This window comes from Puma concolor, chromosome B1, assembly GCF_028749965.1.
Source record: "Puma concolor isolate L17-30 chromosome B1, mPumCon1.1.hap2, whole genome shotgun sequence".
NCBI classification, from domain to species: domain Eukaryota; kingdom Metazoa; phylum Chordata; class Mammalia; order Carnivora; family Felidae; genus Puma; species Puma concolor.
The window spans coordinates 31,628,645-31,639,856 of NC_141670.1; the positions used below are offsets into that span (position 1 = coordinate 31,628,645).

The 11,212-nt window shown below is 46.0% G+C and overlaps 1 long non-coding RNA gene across 1 annotated transcript; it reads right to left on the minus strand.

Annotated features, from left to right (window-relative positions):
• Positions 1–6,179: 6,179 nt before the first annotated feature.
• Positions 6,180–8,674, minus strand: LOC147581544 (uncharacterized). The gene is made up of 4 exons (XR_015250019.1): positions 8,442–8,674; positions 7,469–7,617; positions 7,200–7,298; positions 6,180–6,526 (listed from the first exon to the last, which is right to left on the minus strand). It is a non-coding gene; the product is annotated as an uncharacterized LOC147581544 (long non-coding RNA).
• Positions 8,675–11,212: the final 2,538 nt, after the last annotated feature.

Genomic DNA, 11,212 nt, shown 5'->3' on the forward strand with positions numbered 1-11,212 from the left:
TACATGGGGCTGGCAAACTTTTCCTGTAAATGGCTATAGTAAATATTGGAGGCATTGTGGGCCATATGGTCTCTGTCACACATCTTTTTTTTTTTTTTTTTTTTGGACGATCCTCTAAGAACATAGAATCCATCCTTAGTTCATAGGTCATTGCATAAAAAACAGGCCGTGGGCCAGATACAGCCCATGGGCTCTACTTTGTCGTCCTTGATCTATGGCATCTCTAGCTTATGGTATAGGAATACTAATAATAATGTCAAGCAGTGGATTTTAGTGTCTAGCTTACAAGCATCTTTTTAAAAAAATATATGCCATTGATACATCTCCGATTGACTACATTAGTATTTCCAACCTTCATGATTTGTTGGAGGGTGCCAAGTTCATACGTGGCAGGGGGTTGTGGGGGGGGCAGCTTGCTCCATGTAACCCACTCACCCAAAAGACATATTTTAGTTCATCACTGCAATTTGCTATCTGGGCACGAGGACAAGAGGGAGGCACCAACCACCCCTTCCCACTTTCGGGTTCTGTAGAACAAGCAGGCTGCAGAAGCTCCGGGAGTCTACAGGGAGGTTGGGGCAGGGGCGGGGGTCTTTCAGCTTCTCACACCACTGGCAAAATCTCCCAGCACAATCCATCTGACTCCGCAACAATCAGTGAGTGCCATTTGACCGTGACCGGTGTGAAATCCCTCCAAGAGCACTGGAGCCTGCTGAAGTGGGGGTCCCTAGAGGCTTTGGGGGCCTCACTTGGCTCTTGGGAAGGCCTTCAGATCATAGCACCCTGCACCAGGAAATTCGAGGGTCCACCCTGGGGATCCCCAAGAAGGAGGGTACAGAAAGAGGTGCAGGAGGGAAAGGATATCTTCCAAAGACAAATACTAGCTTCTAGCAGGACTTCTCCCTCTCTTCCTCATCCTTTTCCTTCTTCTTTCCCTGTTTTTCATTTTTGGTTACGTCTGACATGACCTAACTAAACTCAAAATGGCATTGCTGTGGGGAAACACTTAACCCTCCCCTGTGATGAGAAAGCCATGTTTCTCGAAGTTAGCATGCTATCGGAGGGACTTCCTTCCCCGTCCCCTCTCTGGTCCTGCTGGGCAGTGAAGGGGAAGAATATGTTGTCAGTTGGACACAAGGTGTGCAATTCTGGTGGCCTAGGATGACGTCCACAGTGTTGAGAGATGAGACTCTGCAGCAGGGCCAGGGGGTAAGGCATGGAATGGGAGTGGGTGCAGAACTGGTAAGGAAGGACCTGGAGATATCAATAATTATATCAGTAATATATATAATAATGTAGCAATACCAAAAATATCAGTGCTAACACCAGTGCCTACGTTGGGCACAGCAAAGAAGGCTTGGGCCACACTACGTGGCCACTTCTCTTCCCTCTCTGTCCCCTTCCATCTTGGTCCTTTCCCTCTCTCCTTTCCAGTCTCCCTTCCATATCCCTGCCTCTCTCTCTACATCATTCCACCCTCTACTATTTTTTAAACTTATGAGCGATGAATGCTGGGGTAGGCACCCTTGTCCCAGAAGGTGCCTGTTCCCCTGGGATACAGTGCTCCGTGCAGAGTTCTGGGTGACAAGGGGGGGTTTCCCTCACTTCTCCTGTCCCCTCCCCTAGTCAAGCCTGACACTGCAAGCTCGGATCCCCGGAGCCTCCAGGGAGCCCCAGGCAGAAGATGGGTCCACAGAGCGAGGTACACTTCAAGCCACTCCCCCAGGACTTGAACATGTGCCCCCATTGCGGTCTTTCTGTTCTTGTACTATTAGTTCCAAATGAAGGGTGCAAACACAAAATGCTGGTGCTCAGGAGTGGTTTCTGGGTTATTTCTCTCCCTATCCACAGGTAAGCATCTCTTTTATCAGTGCCACCTCTCACTCTGACGTTTCAAAAGTCTTTACCGAGCCCTACAATGTCACCTTCTCTTTCTCTTCTGCATTGTTTGTCTCTTGCCTCTGTGTGCCTTTACTTTTCACTTCTCCTCTTAGCCCTTAGGGCCTTCGAGACCATAATTAATCCCAAAGTAAACTTGGTTTCATGTCAGCATTAAGCAATGATTGTTCCCTCAGAAGGTACACCCTAGGCAAAACTCAACAAAACTCAACTGGGGGAAAGGTGCTCCTTCTCATGTGGTGCTCCCACCCCTGACCCGGTCCCCACCAGCCCCTCTGCTCCTAGAACTTACCCATGGATTCCTTCTATTCTTTCATCATAACTTTGGGCCAGGAAACATTCTTCTTTACGCAGAGGGTGCTCTCCTACCCAGTGTGCTCCTGCTTCTGCTGACGCGGCTCCGTGCATTTGTAATCCCCCTGTAGTAGTCTGCTGGGGCTGCCATAGCAAAGTACCACTGACAGAGGGGCTTCAACACCAGACACTGATTCTCTCGCAGTTCTGGAGGCTGGATGTCTGAGGTCAAGGTTCTGCAGGCTTCTTTCTTCTGTAGCCTCCTTCCTTGGCTTGCAGATGGCCGCCTTCCCCCAGCGTCTACACATCACCTTCCCTCTGTGTGTCTGTGTCCTAATCTCCCCTTTTTCTCAGGACACAGATTGGATCAGGGCCCACCCCAATGACCTCATTTAACCTAAACTGCCTCTTTAAAGATCCTTTGTCCAAATGCAGCTATATTCTGAAGTCTTGGGGACTAGGGCTTCAACAGACGAAATGGGGGGGGGGGGAGAGTAGGAGAATTTAGCTCCTAACACTTTCCTCCCCACTCTGTCCTTTCTGCCCATGAAAACTTATCCAGATTTTTTTCTTCAAATCAAAAGTTCAAATTCAGCCCTTCCTGACCATCCTCTCCAAATTCTCTCTAGATTGGGCCTGACAACCAATTGTGCACTTTATTTTTTCATCCTTCTGTTCCTTTTTAAACAATCTATCTATATATTTTTTTCACTTTAAAATGTACTTTACACTGTGCCTCTACAGGTTCTGTCTTTAGATGAAACCTCCTGGAGAGCAGGAGCTGTCGTGTGTCTTTGGATGCCCAGAGCAGTGCACAGCCCCTAGGGGATCCTATCTAAGGAGCAGGGCCCCTCCTGAGCAAGCAAGCAGACAGGGGATGAAGAGGGACATGGGACCAGAGCCAAGCGCTAGTTACAGGAAGGGGCTGGAAGATCAAGTCCAGGGCCTTGGAAATGCCAGCTGATGCACTAGGACAGCTCAGGTAATAGTTACTGGGCTTCTGAAAAGTTACAGTGAGATTCTAATCAGGGGTGCCGAGCACAGCAGTGAGGAAGTCCTGGTTGGCTGCCATCTTGAGTCGGGCAGGCATAGGATCCCCTGGGAGGCATCTGCATGCAGGAAAGCAGACCACCACCAAGCAAGGGGACAGAACCTAGACCCTGAGAGCAAAGTGAGACAGAGATAAATGGGGTGAACAACCAACAGCAGAACCCAGTCCCAGGAAATGGGTCACTGAGGAGCAGACTGAGGGAAAGATCACCACTGGGTCCCAATCCCAGCGATGGGTGAGTTCATGCTATGTTTCAACGTCTGCTCTGCACCAGGAGCCGCTTGAAAAATGAACGCCAATGAGCCTTTGGGTAGCTTTTCCTCCACTGTCTCCCAGCCTAGAAAGAGTAGAGGAAAGGAAGCTACACTGACTTGGCTGGATGTGTGGATGTAGATGGTCATTCCCTGCTAAAAGGCATTTTAATTCTGACCTTCTGAAGACCACCTCCCACTATTCCTGTCCCAGGCCCTCAGGGACTATAGTATACAGTCATTGCTGCTCCTGCCTCTCGGGGAATGCTGCCCACCCTGTGTGGTTTCAGACTATCTCGGCCTGGTCACCTTGCTTCTGTTGGGAAATTCAGTCCCATTTCTGTTTTATCCACCCACCTAAGCCTTTTATTGTAGATGAATTGTTCGCCCGCAAGGTGCTTCTCTGACAGCCACGGGGTGATATCTTCTCTTCTGCCTGGTTCCTGCTGGGAAGCCAAGAGCATTTATCCTCACTTGGAAGGACTGGGACTGCTCTAACTGCGTAGCATCTACTGTTGTGCTTTCTGGGCAAGGAACTTGGGTTTCCCATCCCCCTGCCCCCTCCCTGGGGCACATCTCTTACTGGAAGGGTTTCTGGCCCCACAGTATCTATCACAATGGAGCAGCCTTGTTGGCTAAGAGTTTGTGCTTCAGAACAGCTTCAATCCAATCTAGAAATTACAGGAGGAAAAAAAATCACATGAAAAGCCAGGGCCTACCAAAGTATTAAGTGTGTTTAAGGCCAAACCATCCCAAAACATTGGGATATATTGATTGAGTGTAGCAATGGCTTATTGATTTTTCTACTAAAACACAACCACAACAGAAAAGACGACAACAAGAAACTTGTCTTTCTTCCCCAGTCTGGTCCTCATTCCTTTTGCTAAACACAGCCTTATCTTCATAATGAAAAGGTTTCAGCTTTGCAGCTTGGCTAATTGAAGTCTCACTGGTTGGGAGGCCCTTGGCTCATTAATCAAAAGCTGAGCACGAATGCTTTGCAGTCCACAGCACCTCCCCCACGCAGCCCCTGTGCCCTAGCAGAGGTGACAGTCCTTGCAAAGAGCAGAGAAAGAGGGAGCATTGATGGATAGGTAGCTTTAATCAAAAATAAGGCTGCCCAAATGCAACCTGACGAGAAGGCTACTCAAGTAAGATGATGAAATATTTGTAAGAACAAAATAAGCAAGTATTCCAAATGTTCGAATAACAGCTCATTGTTAGTTGTCTCCGTACTTTCTTAAGAGAGGCAAACGTTGGCTAGAGACTAACTGGATTAAAAAGGGGGGTCCCACACTTGCTTTTGTCCCCACCTCCAGCAGCTCCCCCTACCCTCGGCCTTCACTATTGTGAACATCGTGTCCGATGCCGATACCGCAACTGCAACCCGCGGTCACTGACATTCTGCAACAGCAATTCTTGCCTCGGCTTTTACAGCCTGAATCACAACACATGCTTTCTTCATCAGATGTGGAGGGAAGAAAATAGCTCCTTTTGTCTCTGGGGCATAACAAGTCCCAGGCAGCCCACTTTCCAGTAATACCGCACCTACTTAACCCAATATTGCAGACAACGAAATGAGCGTGCTCCATACGGGGCACTGTGATAAAGTATGCGGAGAGTAAGTAGGAGAAATTACACTTAGAGCATCTACTCTGTGCCAAGTCCATCGCGCATTCAGATATGGTGAAATGTAAGATTTTTCAGTCACTTTACAAAAGAAGTGTTTTCACAAGAGAACCGAGAAGAGCCGTGGCCTGGGAGCCACAAGGCCAGGGTTTAATTTCAGGCCCCCATCTCTGTACCCACCTAAGTGATCCCGGAGAAGTCATTTGACCTCCCTTGACTGCGTTTTCTCACCTGGGACATGGGGCAGGCAAACGAACTAGCACACGTGAAAATGTCTCATGGGCTGATAAACCCTATGAAATCATCGCGGGCACCCAACAAACGCTGGCACCCTTTCCCTGTCTTCATTTCCCCTCCCAAACACTATATAAATAGAACATTATTACAAGTTACATCACCTTTAAGGTGTCTTAAAGCACCAAGAGCTCCCCGTGCAAGAAACAATGGGGTAAATCTCTCACTTTCCTTTGCTTTCTACCTCGGTTCAGACTGATCTGTGTCCAGACGTCGGTCTTCACTAGTTCAAGGCACTAATAGCGCTTTCATTCGAAAGTCGCAAGAGGTGTTGTACCATTGCCTGGGTGCTATCATTCCTAAATTTAGAATGCGGGCACCTAATCCCAAGTTTCAGTTATGTACACCCCGCCTACCCCCCCCCCCCACCATCTACCACAACTATGCTATTTTCTTGGGGTTGGAAATTTCCCTACCAGAGCATTTTGTTTTAATTTTTAAAAAATCAGACCCACTGTACTAGTTTACAGCTTTTCACCAAGTTCTCAGATTATAGACAGCCTAGAACGAGAGTCCCCAGTGATGGTGATTGCAATCTTTCTCAAATTAACTGCTTACTTGGCAATAAGAGGCATTGTGTTACCGTGGTCTGAAAGACACTACATAGCATGCAGTCCTTATATAAAAGGTGTGTGAGTGTAATTACATAAACGATGTTATAAGAAAGAGAAGTAATGTTGACCCCTGGAAAACAGTAGAACATTTGAAGCACAGTTTGGGATTAAAACCATCTAAAGAAATAGGGCACCAGCAGGCCTGGGTGACTATCAGAAGTTTATGCAAGACAAAATAGCAAATTCCCAGGCATGCCCCCCAAGGCAGTTTTGATTTCAGCCAGACTTGAAACCCACATCACGGGAACACCAAGTCAATCTCAGCTCTAATTTCAAGTTGCCAGTGAGAGCCTTGGCACTTCTGTGGACCCCCTTAAACGATCTCTGGGACCCTTCCGGGCAGGTGGCTCCACAGGAAAATCCATACCGCAAGCTCCGCCCATCGTGGCTCAGTCTGTGTCGGGCAGGCAGCCATCTTGAGAAGCTGTGTTTGACAGGGACCTGCTGCCATCTCCGGGCCAAATGGTCTCTTGTGACTCAGAATCTCAAACTTGCTTTAAACGGAGGGGGAAAAAGTCACTTTTGGGGATGAAGTTCTTGGCACACTCTGCTTTGTGTAAACACAGTCTATGGCTATTTCGGTCTTCTGGGTTTTGAGAAGCCGGGCAATGGCAAGGGTGAACGGGTTGGTGCTGGCGTAAATTACAAAGAAGAGTTTTTTTCATTCTTTCAGTGCTAGGGGAAGGAAAACTGAGAACATCGTCTCATAGGGAGCAGAATGGGACTGGGTTGGCCAACAGGAAAATAAATGTGGGCCTCAGTTTACAAAGAACCAGCTCTACCAAAGTTTGAACTTGTGAAAATGGATACATTGGGTTTGTAGTAAGAATTCTTACTCTACAGAATTTTGGTCGTGTTGACTTTCGAAAATGGATACATTGGGTTCGTAGTAAGAATTCTTACCCTCTACAGTTTTGGTCATGTTTACGCATGATGCTTAGTATATTGAAAGTATTAATGTAAGTCATTAAAGGTCAATGTGCCTTTTTTTTTTTTTTTTTTTTTTTTTTTTTTTTTTTTTTTGAGGAGGCATACATCCATCACATGAAGCCAGCTTTATGGCCGTGAGTGCTGTCCTCATGGTCAAATGAAGGGGGTGCCAGCCCACCCCCCACTTCCTGCTACCCACTGTCTTTTGAATCCACCTCAGAAATCTGTAAGTCTTACCTGCCACATGGATTTACTTCTTTGTTGAACATTCACCTAAGACAAAAGTCTAACATATTACTCTTGTCATTACTGGGACAATAGTGACTGAAGGAGAGGCTGTGGATGTAAAAATAAGAGAGAAAAGCAGGTTTGGGGGAGAAATAGTGCAGTGTTTTGAGAGTCAGCATAGTACAACTTCCTCTGTTGCATTCTTAAGCTCCCTTTGTGTCCCTCAAATTCTAGCATGTCTGTAAAAGCACGGAGGCCATGCTGCATAACCAGATCACCTTTTTCCAAGGGAAGCTGTCATTGCATACAGCAGTTCTTTCCCTCCTATGTCCATTCTGTAATATTCCATGAGGGCTCCAGGCTCAGCTCCAGACAGTGGAGGAAACAAGGGTGGACACATGATCCTCCCTCTCAGGGTGCCTGTGGTCTACGGAGAGGACAGGAAAGTCAACAATTGTAGTAGAACGTGGTAAGCTCCATGACACAAGAACTCACACAAGGCCAGGAGAGTTTAGTGTAAGGCACGAAAGCCACCCTCGGAGTCAGGCTTTTCAAAAAGGGTGGCCCTCTCATTTGGATCTTGGAGGACACAATGGAGTGGGAAACAGAGGGAGTCGTTCCTAGCAAGTAAGGAATGAACCCGTGCAAAGGCCCAGGGGCTGGTGAACCTCAGGTATGTGCTGGGGTTGCCTCCCCCTCCAGTCTGTCGGGGCACATGGAAATCAGCCTCACATTTCATGGTGGCCAGTTGGCTCTGCAAACCCCATTCCCCAGGTTCCGTGCAGGAAAACCATGCCTGGTTTTCTTCTTACTCTGTTTAAACCAAGGATGAACCAAGGAAGAGCCAGTAAATAATGAACCAGCGGCTTTCCTGTTAGAGCTCCTATGTTTGGCCTGGCTGAATATCGAAAAGCCTTGGTTTCTCAATTGTCTGATTCTCTTTGTTTTCAAGACTTAACACAGCATTACAGTGGGATGGCTAAACAGAAAAAAAAGTCTATTTCTTTCTCATTGTGCAAATAAACATTTGTTGAACCTGAATCATTAAGAATAACCAAATGCTTTGGAAGTCTTTGCAAACAAGTCTTAACATGATGCAATTCAGTGGTTTTTTTTTTTTTAATTGAAGAATTGTTTTTAACAAGGAAATGTTGTACAGTATTAAAATAAAGTGTTTTCCCTACCACCACCACCACCCCCCCCCCCCCCACACACACACACAATGCAGAAAATAAATGGATCACTACAGACCCACGAGGCTGGCTTTCACAACATCCATCATTGAAGGGTCGGTATCTTATGCTGTATCAGGACGCTGCCATAGTAGCTGAGGGTACCTGGGAGATTTTGCACATCAAATGCAGCAGAGGTGGTGGGAGAAACTGAAACAAAAATGAAGACCTTGGAACTGCATTTCTACAATCAATTAACGACTGGGAAGGACTTGACTTGCTGGGGCTAAAGAAAATCATTCTGGAAGTTCATTTTGTCTGTGAACTCAAAACTGTATTTTAGTAAATAAAGCTGATGCCGTTCAAACATGAACCCCGTAACATTTCCTGGCTTACGGCAGCTTTTCTGCTCGTCTACTCATTAGATGTGTTAAAAATACAAACATGGCATTTCCACTTTGCCAGAGAAGCAAATGTGGGCTGAATGGCTGATTTTCGCTGCTACGCTTTTCCTGTAACCCTTACAATTGTTGCGGTGAATAAGGCCCCTGTAGGGATATTTGCCAACTATGCAGTGTTCGTGGACCATGCCACCTTCTCCAGGTTTCAGTACTCGGTTGAGTTGATATCACCACCTTTCCCTCCATGTAACAAACAAAATTCATCTGAACCTCGCTGAGAGTTTGATATGTGTTCTTTGCTCTAAAAGAGAGAATTCTCTCCTAAGTCAGATAAATATGTTCATGCGTGTGAATTGTTATACTTGAACTTGCTGCTGCATTCCGTACTAATGCATATATATGACACCCAAGCTGACTGTGATTGCTTCTGAAGCATCTAATTCCTTTTAAATGGATTCAGTATCTTTGGAATGTGCTATTTAGGTGTTTCTGAATTTTCTACATGCCATTTTTACAGGTTCATTTGTTTTATGGTACGATGTGGTGAACAATCACATTGGTTCTTTTTTTTTTTTTTTGAAGAAAACAAATGTACATATGACTAGGCAGATGAATAAATTATTGAAAAAATATACTTTATGAATCATACAGCCCACTGTTTAAAAGGAATTTATTTCATTTGTTTAATAAAGTGGCTGTTCAAGTCATAAGCATTTATATTGCCCTTCTAAATATGGATGCCATAATATTTAAGTGTCGTTGAATATTGATGTATGTTCCCTAATAAAATATCTTAAACCTCTGTCTGTAGATGCACAATGCCTTAGTTCTTCGATCGTAATGTGTTGTTAACATGTTGGCTGAAAAGTAGAGTGGATACCTCAGAGGAGGAGAGTCAGGTTTTGACCAGCTCAAGAGCGTAGGTGGTCCATAAAATACACTGGTTGGTGGCATTCATGGCACAGGTAAGAGCCAAAATAGAACCACATCATCTGGTGTAGAGGCAGGGGAAGGTAGTAGTGAAAAGTGAGACCCAGAAGAATATTGAATCGACATCTGTAAGGCTGGGCGTATTAAGTGACCCAAAGCCAGGGCAATAGGTTACGGGGAACTAGCCGTCAGAGAAGGTCATGGGCAAGAATGGCTCAAGGGGAGTTTTTCAGTGGAAATTCTTGCCTGCCCATGCTCTCACAGCCTGGGAGCCCCAGGGCTACACTTTTAGCCCCATTCCCTCAAGGTAGCACACTGGCATCACTGGGGACAAGAAGGCTGGGGTCAAACTGTCACAGGCTCCAGATTCCTTTAGCCACTTGCCAAAGCTGTTACTTAATATGTCTGAATCTTTGTTTCCTCTTCTCAAAAATGGGGACAATTACTGTACTTCACTCAGATTATTGCTAGCATAATAAAATAAAATGCTTCCTGTGAAATGTTTGGAAGAATGTCCGACATCCGGTGAGCACCCAGCAATTTTCATTGTGACCGCTCAGGAGTGTGACCGTGGCCTTCCTGGTGATGAGGGCTCATTATTTTTTTGCCCAAAGCCCTTAGCATCTAAGTCAAATGATAGTGCCGCGTCTCCTATACCGATCTGGGTTTTTGCCAAATGGTGTCGTATCCTGCAGATGCTCTGCTGGTCACATTCCAGGCCCCCGTCGTCGTCATGGTGGTGGCTCTACTCCCTGAACCCCCACAGAGGGGAACCCACACAGGACGGGGGAGGGGGAGCATCGTAAAGTAAATGAAAGTTTGTCGTTGCTCAGGCTTTCTTTTCACAGACCTTGGAAGTGACATGACTAGTTTGTAGACCAGGATCACCAGGTCTAAATTAGTTAACTAATTTAGGTTTTGCCCCAGGATATAGATTATGGAAGAGAGAGAAAATGGAGACATGGTCAGTTTTGTCACTGATTGCTTTCTATGAAGGTGGGGGAATAATGTGAAATAAAGGGGCCACGATGACACGAGGGCTTTGTCTCTGTTTACATTGTTCCACGGCTAACATTTACTATGGAAAGCCCTATTCTAACTGGTTCCAGTACATCATCTCATCTAATCCTCATAACAATCCTGTAAGGAAGCGCTGGGAATCGATTAGGGTCCATTTGGCTGGAACAGAATACCCGGAGAAAAGTAGCTGACGCAGTAAGAAAATGGATACTATCGTCAATAATTTGGCATGAAAACATTCGTCTTTGCCAAAACGCTCTGGAATCAAACCGCCTGGGTTTGAATCGTAGCCAGGGGGATATGTCAGTAAATGTTTAGCAACCACATCTCCGGGAAAAAAAATTAAAACGAAAAACACCGTGTGCAGTATTTGCCAATTTCTGTGGTGTAAATTCTCCCACGCAGACAGATATCAAGCCACCAAAATGACATCATGGGATATAGTTTTGGGAACGGACGTACGCGGTTGTCTCTTTGGAGCCTGTACAAGCCACACCAC